Consider the following 16,139-nt stretch of genomic DNA (forward strand, 5'->3'; position numbering starts at 1 on the left):
CCACCCCCACGGCCCGGCCCCGGCCCAACCCAGCCTCAGCCAGCCGGCTTCTCCTCGCCGCGCCTCGCCGCGAGCTCACCTCACAGCCCCGCTCCGGCTGCGCCGCTCCAGGACCAACCGACAGAAGGACTCTGCGTGCTGCGCACCACGTGACCCCCGGGACGCGCCCAGCGTATCCCCCGCCCCCCACACACACGCACCATCGCCACCACCGAGTGACGCAGCGCCCCAGCTGCCCCGCCCTCGGCCCCGCCCCACTCGATCCCCGTGGCGACGGCTCCGGCGGGCCACGCCCACTGCCCTGACGCGCGGGAACCAGGCCGGCGCCCTGGTCCGCAGCACGAAGTCCGCACTCAACCAAAACCACTGAGGTTACACGAAGCCTGGGACTGGACACTATCCATCACCTGTTAATTTTGCCTCCTAAATGCATCTCGAAGCTTCTCACTTTACTCCATCCCATTGCCAACACTCCAGTCTAAGCCACCTCTCTCTTAGATGATAGTGGTCCTCTCCATCCCATTACCCTCTCTCCTTACAATCTATTCTTCACACACAGAGGTGGAAGCTTTTCAAAACTCAAGTGTAGGGGCGCCTGGGTGGCTTAGTCGGTTAACCGTCCGACTTTTGCTTAGGTCATGATCTCGCGGTTCGTGGGTTCGAGCCCCGCGTCGGCCTCTGTGNTAACCGTCCGACTTTTGCTTAGGTCATGATCTCGCGGTTCGTCGGTTCGAGCCCCGCGTCGGCCTCTGTGCTAACTGCCAGCTCAGAGCCTGGAGCCTATTTCAGAGTCTGTAGCTCCCTCTCTCTCTGACCCTCCCCTGCTCACGCTGTCTCTCTCTCTCTCTCTCTCCTAGAAATAAATAAAAAAAAAACATTAAAAAAAAAAACTCAAGTGTAATCACAGCCACTCGCAGCTCAAAGCCCGTTGCCCACTGTTCTTCGGATTGAAATCTTAATCTTCACGGTAGCCTATCAACCAGGCCCTTCAAAGTCAAAACCTGTCTGAACCTAACCTACCTGTCTCACATTTTCTCACATCCTGCTTTCCCAACATTCTCTGCTCGAGCCAGGTTGCTTGCTGCCTCGGGGTCTTTGCACTAATACCTCCTCCACTTTGCCTCATTAACTCCTAGTAAAGGATTTCAATGGCTGGGGTGGAAAAGACCTGTAGTTTGCCTCTGGGGAGCAAGATCAGAGTTGCAGCCACGCCAAAAGAGTATGAAATGTTTTCCCAATGGATTTGGGAAGTCCCAAGGAGAGGTGCTAAACAGTTGTTATTTATGAGGGCAATGAAGACTTTATTTTACATTGGAAAGATCAAGCAGCCAGACTGCACTTTGTAAAATGTAAATCCAACTATATAACTGTCCTGCTTAAAACAACCAATCTAGGGGCACCTCGGTGGCTCGGTCGGTTAAACATCTGACTTTGGTTCAGGTCATGATCTCACAGTTCGTCGACCTGAACCAAAGTCGATGCTTAACTGACTAAGCCACCCAGAACCTGCTTCAGAGTCTGTGTCTCCCTCTCTCTCTCTGCCCCTCCCCCACTCACAGTCTGTCTCTCTCTCTCAAAAATTAATAAAACATTAAAATTTTAAAATAAAAACAATCTATCCATTCACCTGCATTCTTCACCGTTGCTCGTCCTCTGGCCACACTGACTGTCAGTTTCTATGGCTCTCTCTCTAAGTTTCTTCTCAGATCTTGGGTCATTGATTAAGCTATTGCTTTTTGCAAAGCTGACTCTATCATCATGCAGGTCTCAGTTTATCATCTCCTCAGTGAGACTCTCTCCAGCTATGTTATCTGGAAGTGCTTCCCTCCATCAAATGCCTGCCTCATGACAATTACTCTCTGCCTTATCACCATTCATTTTCAACAGAGCACTTAACACAGTTTTAATCATTTCATTTGTTCTCTTGATTGTATTTGTCTATTTCCTATATTAGAATTAGGGACTATCTTATATCAACTGAATTATCAAACCTGACAAATAACAGATATTCAGTGTGTATCTGTGGAAGAAATGAAAGGGAAAAAAATGACACTGAAAAAAAAAACTAGCAGATACTTCTCTTGTTGTGCCCGATTCGCGAGTCCCCAGAGACCACCAAGGAGCTGACACCGACGCAAGTACAAAAGGGTCTTTATTACAAGCTCGAGCAGGGGCTCACCCACCTACCAGTGTAGTGGCAGCAAGGTGAAGCCCCGAACAATAGTGAACAGGGTTTTTATGGAGTTAGGGACGGGGGTGTTACAGTGCACACATTGTACGTATAGCATCATCACATAAGCACCAATTGCAATTGTACAGCACCCATGATAACAGCTTTGACCATTCAGTATCTGTGAGGTGTTCATTACTTTTGGTGGGACCCAATTATGACTTTTGAGAATCCTTTGAAAATGACCAATTATGAGGTGAGTTCAAAGGGCCCAAGTGGGGTTCAGGCAAGCGGTGAGAAATTGGCTAGTTTGTACAGAATAACTGTCTACAGTTCCCAGCCTTGACTCAGACCACAGGAATGTTTTTTTGATTAGCTGATCTGAGGGCGGTCCGAGGATGGCTTTAGCCTTGAGCAATCTGAGGAAATGGGGCTACGTGCAGCCTGAAGTTGCTCTTAATGGAGGCCTTAATCTCAAAATGATGTTACTTAGGCTCTTCACTTTATGTCTCAAGTCCCTAGGAGTGATGTTTTTCAAATCAGGCTTGACGAGGGCATTACTTTGGGGCAGAGAGCCGTGCTTAGGAAGAGGTTCTGAGAAACCAGGGACAAAAGCTTCAGTTGTGTTCACTTTGGCAGCACATATACAAAAATTATAACAATAGCAAGATTAGGAATTTGAGGACTAGAACCACCTGCATAAACTCAGCTAAGTGCTCCAATATAGTAAGAAAGACCCTTCCCAGGATCTTCTTGGTTTATGTTTATAAACATGAAATCGTTCAAATGTTAGTGGCTGTTGTAGCATATAGAGAATTTGTTGTCCCACAACCATATTAATGAATCCCTGACTCGATAGTCCCATGTGGATACAATATGTTTCTTCACTTATTATTCAATAATAAGTGTGAGTTGGGCACAAAAACATCTGGCAGAATGAGATTTAGGCCCTACTCTCAAGGATCTCAAAGTCTGGTAAAGAAATAATCACAGATTGGGGGCACCTGGGTGGCTCAGTCAGTTGCAAGTCTGACACTTGGTTCCAGCTCAAGTCATGATCTCGTGGTTCATAGGTTTGAGTCCCACATCAGGCTCTGTGCTGAGGGTGAGGAGCCTGCTTGGGATTCCCTCTCTCTGTCTCTCTCTGTCCCTCCCCTGTTCACTCTCTCTGACTCTCTTGAAATAAATACATAAACTTTTTTTTAAAAGTTTACACAAAAAGAAATCATCACAATTTCGTGATGCCAAAGTTGATGCTTAACTGACTAAACCACCCAGGCACCCCTGCAAGTTAAAATTCTTTTTGATTGTTGCAAGTTCAATCACTGACACTGTTGCCAACACAAGCAGAAGAGAAATATATTACAGGAATATTGAGGATAGGCCACCTGGGTGGCTCAGTAAGTTAAGCAGCTGACTCTTGATTTTGGCTCAGGTCATGACCTCACAGTTGTGAGATCAAGCCCCACCTCAGGCTCTACACTGACAGCACGGGAGGCTGGTTGGGATTCTCTCTCTCCACCCCTCCCCTGCTCACACATGTGCTCTCACTCTCTCTCTCAAAATAAATAAATAAACTTAAATCTTTAAAAAAAAAGGATATTGAGGGCCTAGAGCATGGAGGAGGGTAGGCTTGGAAAATCAGCCGGCAGAAAAGCAGCTTCACCAAGAAGCAGCTGCTTCTGCCAGCAGCAGCACACACTACAGCTGGGATTCAATCCTAACATCCTTTTGTCTTTGAGCCGCTCACTTAAGAGGAAAAAAAAAAAAAACTTGGCCAGGAGCCACTGTTGATTGGCCAATCTCAGGTCACATGGATTAGTCCAGGCTGCCAGAGAAAGAGGAGAGGAGCAATCTGCCCCTAAGGATATTCCCACAAATTGGGAAGGGAGGGGAGAGCTGATGCTGGCCAGGCAAAAATAACTTGATACAGGTACGAATAAAGTACCTTGGGAGTTAAACTTTTTCTGATTCCTGCAAAACCTGGTTTGCCAGCTTCTTCTAAACTGGATGTTCACTGGCTGCTAGTCACAGAACTCCAGTTTGCCAAATTCTGATTGAAAACCTGATCTTACCACTCCTTAGCAGCATCCATCTTTGGGCCTTAAGAGCCTCTTCAGCATCTCACTAGTAGTCGGTCTCAGCCTCCCAATTATTTCTTAGGTAGAGCCTTTCTTTGTACAATATAGGCATTCAACTAACAGTTGCAATTAGTGAATGAGTGAAAGGATGAATGTAAAGCAGCCTCAATTACACAGAGTAGAATCTCTCCTGCTAAGTATACAACCAACTTAGAACTCTGGCCCAGAGTGCCTGGGTGGCTCAGTAGGTTAAGTGTCCAACTTCAGCTCAGGTCTTGATCTCACGGTTTGTGGGTTCAAGCCCTGCGTCGGGCTCTGTGCTGACAGCTAGCTCGGATCCTGGAGCCTGCTTCGGGTCTGTGTCTCCCTCTCTCTCTGACTCTCCCCTGCACACGCTCTCTCTCTCTCTCTCTCTCTCTCTCTCTCTCAGAAATAAATAAAATAGTAAAAAAAAAAAAAAAAAACCTCTGGCCCCAGCCTGTAAAATGACAACTCTACCACGAAATCATCCATATACACACTGTATACAGCAGCACAAGAAGCATTCAGTAGCTACACAGGAAGTCCTTTCACTCCCTAAGCATCACGTCTCTTCATTACTTTTCTTCTTAAATTGTCACATTTAAGTTAAACAGCATATGGGAAAATGTATTATAAACTGCAAAGTTCTATATAATTGATTTTCTGATTGCTTCCTTCCTAGATTCGTCATATCTGGAGTATTCAAAATGTCCCTGGCTAAAGAGAAGCAGAACTAAAGGCCTAACATGAGATAGAATATTCAATTAGAAACTAATCTTTCTCAGCTTCTAGCAAGCAAACCTTTACACTCTGTCCTTATGCAATCCCAAGGTATTTACAATGAGTCTGTCTAGGGTAAAGAGGAAAACTAAAATAGAAAAACAAGCCCCTCAGCTGTGACTCATATTCAACAGACACCCCCCACCCCCATATACTCAGAGTATCATCAAGCTTCAGTAGTTCAGTCTCCAGAGCAGGAACTCAGGCATGATATCTGCAGCACCCGGGCTGAGTGTGAGAACTCAGGAAGCCGGAAACCACAGTCGCAGCAGCATCTGAGAGGTCCAAGAACCCTCACAAGGCGCCAGGGGCCCAAGGGAAGCAAGTTGAGTCTTGGCCCTGGCCTGAGGTCTTCCAGTCGGGACCTGATGGAAAGTTCTTGAGCTCCCCAAGCCTTATTGCTCTCCAAGTGAGGGGGAGGAGAATTAAGTAGGAATTTCCAGCATTTTGCAAGATTATAAGAAGGGGGGAGAAGAGGAAAAGGAGCAAACATTTTTTATTCTTGTGCTAGCTACTAAAAAGAATGATAAAATCCACCTGGACCGCTTCAAAGGACTATATCCTTTTCAACTCTGTACCTTGGAAGCCCTAATACCTAGCACTGTTCCCTGTAATTTAAGCATATCTAATACATATTTCTTGTGGGTTGAAACTCATGACAATCCTGAGATAAAGAGAAAGGAGGAGGAGTTTAGCCCTAGGGACTAAAGGAATGGAACGGAGGTTAAAGAAGTTGATTAAATGAAGAGTCTAAATCTGGTTGTGTTCCACTCCCCAAAACTTTTATAATTTACTTTTAAATAGGTAATGCTACGTCATATGGTTCAAATGTCAGAAACTGTATAAAAGGTATACAATACAAAGTCTCTCTCAAATTCTTATCCCTCATTGGTCCTGTTTCCACTGGTTAACCACTATTCTCACTTTCTTAGGAAGCCTTTAAGGATTTTTTTACGCCATACAANTGCGGGGCTCGAACCCACAAACCGTGAGATCCATAACCTGAGCTGAAGTCGGACACGCAACCAACTGAGCCATCCAGGCACCCCACTTTACATGTATATATTCAAATACAAGTTCAAAAATATATATATAACTCCAAATACATTCTAACCCTTTTATTCAAAAGGAAGCACTTTTTTAAGATTTTTTTTTCTAAGTAATCTCTACACCCAATGTGGGGCTTGAACTCACAATCTGAAGATTGAGAGTCACATGATCTACTGACTGAGCAAGACAGGTGCCCTCAAAAGGAAGCATTTATATATGTTGTCCTCCACCTTACATTTTTTCGCTAAACAAGGTTAAACACCCTAGAATCCATTTGTACAACAGCGTAAAAATAATTTCCTCATAATCTTGTTTCACTTTATTGCTGCATAGTATTCCTTGTGTGGATGTACTATAATTTGCTTCATTAGTCCCTTATTGAAGGAAAATTGGGTTATTTTCAATCTTTTGCAATTTATTTCTTTTTAATGTTTATTCATTTTGAGAGAGAGAGCATGCACATGTGAGTGGGAGAGGGGCAAAAAGAGAAGGGGAGAGAGAATCCCAAGCAGGCTCAGAGATTTCAGCACAGAGCCTGAAGCAGGACTCGATTTCATGAACCATGTGATCATGACCTGAGCAGAAATTGAGTCAGAAACTTAACTGACTGAGCCACCCAGGTGCCCTCAATCTTTTGCAATTTGAAAACAATTATCTACTCACAAATTGTAAAGCACATGTGCACAGACAGAATTGTAGTCTAAATTCTCAGAAATAGAAGCTATGAGCCACAGGAATATATGCATTTATAACTTTGCTAGGGATTGAAATTTACCCGCTATAGATTCCCCAAAGATATAACTCCACAGTTGCAAAATGTGTCACAAGTAATCTGTTACTTGTAATAATTAAAATCCAGCAATTTATTTATAGTTTAAGCAACAGAAGCAGTTTCAAAATTATTCCCATTATCTTAGTCTCATTTACTTTCATTTCTGGTAAGGAAAGAAATGAGTAATGTTCCAGTTTCTAGTTATAAATGTGTATAACCCCCTGCACAATTGTGTGTATTGTACATGTCAATGTCACCCCTCCTCCATGTGTCTTTAAAAGAGATATATAGATATATCAGAAATTATCTTGATGATCTTGATGTAGAACAAAATAAACATCCTTAAGCATGAAAGGACAAGCCATTAAGTAAAATATTATAAATTGAACATTTAAAAATTCTGTTCTATCCACAAATGTAATATAAAAACAGATGGTTTCAGGTATATAGGAAAATGAGACTGCGAGTGAAGGCTAAGGAAGTGTAACTCAAACAAAGAGGGTCCATTCACTTTATTTCCAGTGTTCATAAACGATGTTGCAGTAAGAAAAAAGAAAAGTGGGGTAAAAAAGAAAACCTACTCAAGCTAGAACATGGTTTTGGCTAAAATGAAGCCCAGTCTAGGGAGAATTACAAAAGTGATGATGGGGGAGGGGGATGCCTGTGTGGCTCAGTCAGTTGAGTGTCCCACTTCGGCTCAGATCATGATCTTGAGGGTCATGGGTTCGAGCCCCATGTTGGGCTCTCTGCTGACAGCTCAGACTGGAGCCTGCTTCAGATTCTGTGTCTCCCTCTTTCTCTGCCTCTTTCCCCCCTTCATGCTCTGTCTCTCTCTGTCTCTCTCAAAAATAAACATTAAAAAAATTTTTTTAAATGATGGTTTGGGGAGAGATTTTATTTTTAAAAAAGGAGGGAAACAATTTTGCAATAAATAATTCTCTTAATGATGATCATTCACAACGTTTCCAATTGTTATAAGCAATGCTTCATTAAACAGCCTTGTAATTCCATACAGGAGAAAAAGAGAAAAAGTGGAGTTGTGTCTGGCTTAATGAAAATAGTGAGCCAAGAAACGAAGGTATGAATATATTCGTGTAATTGCATGCATTTGAGGTTAAAAAAGAGTGATGGTGATGATGGTGATGATAGTGATAGTGAAGAGCACTAATAATTGATAGTCTGCTCCCCAAATCCCAGTGGATTCCTTATTGACTCACTAAGATCCAAAAGCTCTCTTCCCCTTCTTTGCTCCCCACACTTGTGCATTTGAAATCTCACGTACTTGAATTCACCCAGCCCAGAACAGCCCACGGTTCCCTTGGGCCTAAAACCGTATCTGACATCCAATCTGAATTCCAAATTCCAGGCTCAAAATAGCACACTAAAAGTCATCAGATGGTAATTATGGAGAAACAGGTAGTTCCAGGTACTCTCACACCTTATCCCACTTTTGCTGCTCTCTTTGTCTATATCATTGTCTTTTACTTATCCTTGCTACTTCATAAACCCTTTCAGGTCTTTGTGCTTTTTTTTTTTTAAGGTTTATTTATTTTTGAGAGACAGATAGAGCACGAGGGGGGAGGGGGGCAGGGAGCAAGGGAGACAGAATCCCAAACAGGCTCCAGGCTCCGGGTTGTCAGCACAGAGCCCGATTCGGGGCTTGAACTCACAGACTGCAAGATCATGACCTGAACCGAAATCAGACGCTTAACTGACTGAGCCACCCAGGTGTCCCCTTTCTGCTTTTTTTTTTTAAAGTTTATTTATTTATTTAAGTAATCTCTACACCCAAAGTGGGGCTCAAACTCAGGATCCCGTGATCAAGAGTCACATGCTCTTCAGACAGAGCCAATCAGGCACCTCTGGGTCTTCATGCTTTTCAAAGGTTTATTTATCCTAGTTGCTAAATCATCATGCCTCTTTCTCTCCTTATTCTTAAGGGAGGCTTTTTATTGCAAGAGGTAAAACAGAGTCAGAAACCTCTGCATACTTGGCTAAACTAGAAACGAAAATTGCCATAAAAACCCAAATGACAAAACTTGACAATTACAAGAAACTTGAATCCTGCCCACATTTAACTCCCCTGCCCAGAGGGCTTCTGTCCTCCCACCAGATGCCTTGGGGTAAGACCTCTGACTTTTCAAAGACCAGATGGGGAAATAAAATTTATTTTTATATTCCCTATAGATTTTCAAAACTTTTTTCACCCCTACACGCTCACCTTTGTCTCCCCTTCTTATTCTACTTCAAATCTTTACCTTACCCCCCCCTTTTTAAATATGTATTTATATGGGGCACCTGGCTAGTTCAGTCAGAACATGTGACTTTTGATCTTAGAGTCTTGAGTTCCAGCCCCATTTTCGGGGAAGAGATTACTTAAATAAATAAAACTTTAAAAAAAATTTTAAGGGGCATCTGGGTGGCTCAGTTGGTTAAGTGTCCAACTTTGGCTCAGGTCGTGATCTCACAGTTCATGAGGTCGAGCCCTGCATCAGGCTCTGTGCTGACAGCTCGGAGCCTGGAGCCTGCTTTGGATTCTGTGTCTCCTTCTCTGTTCCTCCCCTGCTCACACACACATACTCTCTCTCTCAAATAAATAAAAGTTTTAAAAAATTTAAAAAAAAATTTTTTTTTTTGAAAATATCTGTTTCAGCCATGCCTGGATGGCTCAGTCAGGTAAGATTCCAACTCCAGCTCGGGTCATGATCTCACAGTTCATGATTTCAAGCCCCTCATTGAGCTCTCTGCTGTCAGCACAGAGCTGGTTTTGGATCTTCTATCACCCTCTCTCTCTCTGCCCTTCCCCTGCTTACACTCTCTCTCTCTCTCTGTAAAATAAATAACCTTTTAAACAAACAAACAAACAAATAGAAATAAATAGAAGATATCTGTTTCATATTCTTAGAATTTAAAATTCATAAGAGTGGGGACTTTGTTTTGTTTACTGTTATATCCCCAGTGCATGGAAGAAGTACTTAAAATTTATCATGGATGTTTGATAAAAATATCAAACAATATTTTTGGAGTACTTCCATTATGCCAGCTATTCTAGGTTTCTTTACACATTTATTTTCTCACCTACTCTTTATAACAACCTTATAAGATTTAACAACTCTTTAAATGTGATGTCCAAAACTTTTCAGTGGCCTATGAACAACTGACTCTCCAAGAAAAAAAGAGCGGGTTGATTTTCAGCATTTGCAGATCTATCTGTAGTGTAAATACTCACACTGGGGCTGATTTCAAACTACCAGTGTGAGATCAACTGGCTCACAAAATTCCTGGACACTTAATAATTGGTTCATGAACTGTTACAAGCCCTCCAGCACATCACTGGCAGCAGAGCATGGAAGACTTTTCACAAATTAGTGCTTATGTATCTTTCCAAAGAAATCTTCTCTGACTTTTCAACTCACCCACGCAATCAACTTTCAAATTGTACAGAATTCCTCTCTGTGTGAGAACATGCCCTGCTTGTCTACACTTAATTATCATTGGGCAATGTGCTCTATATCTTAGAAGATCTTTCATCTTTCCTTCTTATATCCCAGCTTTGCATTAATGCATTTCCAAAGCAACCCCAACCAATTCAACAAATAGTTGTTAAACAACCAGCACATTCTAGGTGGGATGCTAGGAGCTGGGAGACAGAGAAAGGATAGAGATAAAGGAGAAGCAGTTCATGTTCTCAGAGTAGCTCACAATCTGGTAGTGAAGGCAAATGTGTAAATTGAATTACAATCCAATAAGAGCAATAATGAGAGATTGATGGAGTCTAACAAGTGTAGGCAGGATAAAGCCCAACTTCCTCCAGGAAATAAAACACAAACATCTTTAAGGACAGATATTTCTTAGGCACAGAGATATAGGCCATCTGAGACTTTGCAAACAAATCAAAAAGACAGATGATAAGGCATCCTGGACTCCTGTGTGCTCCCCAGACTGTCATGGGAAACTACTGCACTCCATTATTGCAGAATCTCCAATAGGATAATGATCAAAATCAATGAATAGATTAGAACACAGGACCTCAAAATAAAATATTTTTTAAAGTTTATTTTGAGAAAGAGAGAGAGAGAGCAGGAGCAGGGGAAGGGCAGAGAGAGAAGGAGATAGAGAGAATCTCAAGCATTCCTTGCACTATCAGTGCAGAACCCTATGCAGGACTCAAACCCATGAACCATGAGATCATGACCTAAGCTGAAACCAAAAGCCAAAATCAAGACTCAGATCCTTAACTGATTGAGCAACCCAGGTGCCCCAAAATCTTTAAAAAAAAATAAATGGGGTGGCTGGCTGGCTCATTCAGTAGAGCATGGAAATCTTGATCTCTGGGTTGTGATTCAAGCTCCGTGTTGGGTGTAGGCAATATTTAAAAATAAAATCTTAAAGGGGCACCTGGGTGGCTCAGTTGGTTAAGCATCTGACTTCAGCTCAGGTTATGATCTCATGGTTCACAGGTTCAAGTCCCACATTGGTCTCTGTGCTGTGTGGAACCTGCTAAGGATTCTCTCTCTCCCCTCCCTCTCTCTGCCCCTTTCCTACCCTCTCTCACTCTTTCTCTCTCTCAATAAATAAATAAAAACTTTTAAAAATTAAAAAAATAAAATCTTAAAAAAACATGAATACAAGGAGAAATATAATAATAAGCCAATATCTTGAGGGGCACTTGGGTGGTTCAGTTGGGTAAGCATACAAGTCTTGATTTCATTTCAGGTCATGACCTCATGGTTCCTGAGTGCGAGCCTCACATGGGGCTTCATGCTGTCACTGTGGAGCCTGCTTGGGGTTCTCTTTCTGCCCCATTTGTACCCTCTGTTTCTGTCTCTCAAAATAAATAAAAATAAACTTTAAAAGATAAGTCAACATCTTGAGGAATGTTTGCCAAAATTTTGTACCTGTTGCTTACCATCAAATCCATGGCCAGCAAACTAGGTATTCTGTTGATCAATCAAATAATGCCACAGGACTTGATGGACCTGTTTCAATCAATACAGGCATTGGAAAGTGTGGCACAAAAAAAAGAAAAAAAACCATTGGAAATGACAAACCAATGTTGGTGGCATACGGAGAAGAGTAAACATGATAAATATATAAATAATAAAAATAATGAAATTAACACTATGTGTCACCTACTGATTTATGTGCCTTACTTGTATTAATTCATTTAACTATTGTCTCAATTTGATAAAGCAGGTACTATTATTATCCCACAGATATTTCACAGATGGGAAAACTGAGACTTAAGACAAGTTAAATGAGTCACTCAATGTTACAAACATACAATGGCATGCTGGAGCCAGCTTCTTCTGGCTTGCAAGAGCTGATAAATATTTATTTGGTAGCTTAAAATAGGCCATAGTGGAAATATTTACATTATGGCAAACATTATGCATTAAGCTTTTTTTTGAGAGAGAGAGAAAGTTTACCAGCATACCATTGGTAGTCTTCGGTATTATTCCAGGCCCTAGAGATATGATGATGAACAAAATGCACAAAAGTCCCTGCCTTCATGGAGTTTATAGACTAATGGCAGGAGATGGGGAATGAATAAATAAGTAAAATACATGATATGTTAGATGATGACAAAGGCTATGAAGAAAACTAAAGCAGAAAAGGGGAATAAGTAGTTAGGGAGAGCCATTATATATAGGATGGTCAGGGAAGGCCTCACAGAGAAACATCTAGGAGTGTTTGGGTGGCTCAGTCAGCTGAGCATTCAATTCTTGATTATGATCCCAGGGTCGTGGGATAGGGCTCTACATCAAGCTCCATGCTGAACATGGAGCCTACTTAAGAGTCTTTCTCTCTCTTGGGTGCCTAGGTGGCTCAGTCAGTTAAGCATCTGACTCTTGGTTTCAACTCAGGTCATGATCTTGCTGTTTGTGGGACTGAGCCCCGCATCCACCTCTGTGCAAGTGGCACAGAGTCTGCTTGAGATTCTGTGTCTCCCTCTCTCTCTGCCCCCTCCCATTTCACTCTCTCCAAATAAATAAACATTTAAAAAAATATTCTTTCTCTCCCTTGCCCTTTTCCTCCACTCATACTCTTTCTCTCTCTCTAAAATGAAAAGAAAAAAAAAGGGGCGCTTGGGTGGCTCAGTCTGTTGAGCACCTGACTCTCAATTTCGGCTCCTCAGGTCATGATCCTGGGGTTGTAGGATCAAGCCCCGAGGCAGGCAGGCTCCTCATTGAGTGTGGAGGAGCCTGTTTGGGATTCTGCCTGTCTGTCTGTCTGTCTCCCTCACTCTCCTTGTGCCCCTTTCCCCCTGTTTATGCTTTCTCTCTCTCTCTCTAAAATTAAAAAAAATTTTTTTGGGAGGGGAGCGCCTGGGTGGCTCAGTCGATTAAGCGTCCAACTTCAGCTCCAGTCATGATCTCGCTGTTCCTGAGTTTGAGCCCTGCGTCAGGCCCTGTGCTCAGTGCTAACAGCTTGGGGCCTGGAGCTGGCTTCAGATTCTGTCTCCCTCTCTCACTGCTCCTCCCCCACTCACGCTCTGTCTCTATCTCTCTCAAAAATAAATAAGCATTAAAAAAAATTTTTTTAAAAAGAAGTTAACATCTGATTAGTGACTTTAAGGAAATAGGAAGGAGGCAGACCTGTACCTGTCTTGAAGAAGAACGTCCTAAGCAAAGCTTCATAAATGCCAGGGTTCTTATAGGTACCAAATGTGAATCGGGTATTTAAAGAACAGTAAGGAAGCCAGTTGACTGAAACAGAGAGTAAAGGGGAATCTGCAAGGAAGAGTGTGATAAGTATACGTAGGCATTTTTTAAAAAATCTAAACAAAAATTAGGTCTTGGTATTCATAGCTGTATAAATCAGAAACTAATAGCAAAAATAATAACTCATGTTTTTGAATGTTTATTGTGAGTTAAACACTGTGCTAAGTTCTTCACATCCATTATCTTACTTAATCTTCTTCATATTATTTTACTTCATCCTCAGAGCAGTCTGTGAGGCTGGGCAAAGTGGAACCTAACTAAGAGATTAAGAGATTAAGTAAATTGTACAGAATTACATACAATATGTAGGAGAAGGGATGAGAACCCATGTCTGTTCCTGTCTGCTCTACTCCTACCCTTCTCTACTAGAATTGGTAAGTGAATTATGTAGATCCACAGAGTTAATTTGAGTGAAGGGGTTTCAGTGTAATTGTAGGGCAACTGAAGGATGTTATTAGGTATGTGGGTGTGATTTGGCTTATGATTAGAAAAACAGAAAACTATATAGCCCTTAAGAAAGGCATTAAGAATTAACAGAAGCGGGGGCGCCTGGGTGTGGCTCAGTTGGGTAAGCGTCCTACTTTCATCTTAGGTCATGATCTTACAGTTTGTGAGTTTGAGCCCCACATTGGGCTCCCTGCTGTCAGAGAGCTGCTTCAGATTCTCTGTCCCTTGCTCTCTGCCCCTCCTCCACTTGCGCATGCACGCAAGGGTACGCGTGCATTCTCTCTCTCTCTCAAAAATAAACATTAAAAAAAGTTAAAAAAATTAACTGAAGGGAAGAAAAATGAATTAAGTAAAAGAATAATTTTAGTTGAGGGTAATGGGGAAAGACACACATAGAAGGTAGCATTTGAACTGGGCCTTGAAGAATAAAGATCAGATCCTTACATACCAGTCAAGGTCATGTTAAGTGGGTAAAAACCACATGTTACCGAAAAAAGAGAATTTAATATAATGGATTGTTGACTATATAACTGAGGAGGTAAAATGAGAAATCTAAGATATCATGGTGGTAGTAATTATAGGAACAGCTACCACTTGTAAGGCTGAGGAAACAAAGGGAAGAGATTGGAATTATTAAAACACACAACTTAAATAAGTAAATAAATAAATGAATACATAAAGAGTGGGCCAAACAGAGCTGAAATTCAGATGTCTGAAGAGAAGGTACTGCTTGGCAGGTGCTTGTGTCTCTAATTCAGAGGAAGGGCCCCATGGGGTTCGGACCCAGACCTGCCAGTAGGAGGCACTGGGCAGTCAATTCTGGTGTCTCTGAAGAGAGAATAAGGAGACTGGTTCTGTCTGTGAGTGTAGTAAAAGCTGCAAACTGATTGAGCTGCTGTAATGGGAAGGAGCGGCCACTGCTGAATTGAGAGGCTTTGCTGGATACCACAGAGGGGAACAGGAAGCAAGCGAGAAGGGGGCTTCCATCCTTCCTCCTGAGACTCGCAGTGTTCTTCTAGTAGTCTCTATTAGGAGAGCTTAACCGAAAGCTAGTAGGCAAAAGAGAAATATTGGCAGAGTCCCAACTCCAAAATCATAAAGCAGAGGCTAGATTTAGAGATGAGAAAATATCTAATAATTGACTTATCTTACCTGGTCGGAAGGCTTTGCATGGTCTGGCTTTTCATAAGCTTCTTTACTACAGCCACATAACCCTCTGGCAGATCCGTAAAGATGGCATACTTCCTCCTGCTACCAGGCCTTTTGCATATTCTATTCTCGGTCTAAACTGTTCTTTACCTATTAAATGCTATTCCTTACACAAATCTTCCTTTAAAATGTGTTCATAATACCATAAACCACTCTTGTAGCCTTTGTCACAGTTGTACATATTTTTACTCATTACAGTCTTTTGATTAATGCCTGCCTCCTCCAACTAGATTCTAAGTTCCAGGAGGGCAGGGGCCATGACTGTTGTTGTACTCTGTTGTTTGTTTTCCAAGTACCAAGTTTAGTGACTGCCACGTAGTCAAAATTCAGTATATATTTGTTCAAGGAAATATTTCAGTATCCTGAAAACAGAGAATGAAGCCATAACATGATAAGAGAAGTGTCTTAGAGAGCAGAGATCTGGGGCCTTTTTATTTCCATTTTCTCCCTCCAGCATATTGTTCTAGATTCTAGAGGTCCATAGAAGATCCTGTTCTTTTTCTTTTTTTTCTCCCTTGTTTTTTACTGCGGCAAAATTCACATAACATAAAATTAATCATTAGCCATGCTAATATGTCTATTTTTTGGCATTTAGTACATTCACAATGTTGTGCAACCATAACCACTAGCTAGTTCCAGAACATTTTCATCATACCAAAAGGAAATCTCATACCCATTAAATAATCACTCCACATTCTTCCCTCCCCACACTCTCTGACAACCACTGGTCAGCTTTCCATCTCTATGGAATTACCTTTTCTTTCTTTCTTTCTTTCTTTCTTTCTTTCTTTCTTTCTTTCTTTCTCTCTTTCTTTTTTGGTAAGTTTATTTATTTACGTTGAGGTGGGGGGAGAGAGAATCTGAAGCAGGTTGTCAGCACAAAA

General features: G+C 41.9%; 1 protein-coding gene across 1 annotated transcript in view; it reads right to left on the bottom strand.

Annotated features, from left to right (window-relative positions):
• Positions 1–135, bottom strand: part of LOC144235777 (PHD finger protein 20) — a 124,675-nt gene extending 124,540 nt beyond the window's left edge. Inside the window, exon 1 of the mRNA XM_077769385.1 lies at positions 80–135. The gene's annotated coding sequence lies outside the window, so the exon portion shown is untranslated. The remainder of the gene's footprint in view (positions 1–79) is intronic.
• Positions 136–16,139: the final 16,004 nt, after the last annotated feature.

Source organism: Crocuta crocuta, unplaced genomic scaffold (assembly GCF_008692635.1).
Source record: "Crocuta crocuta isolate KB4526 unplaced genomic scaffold, BGI_CrCroc_1.0 scaffold445, whole genome shotgun sequence".
Classification (NCBI taxonomy): domain Eukaryota; kingdom Metazoa; phylum Chordata; class Mammalia; order Carnivora; family Hyaenidae; genus Crocuta; species Crocuta crocuta.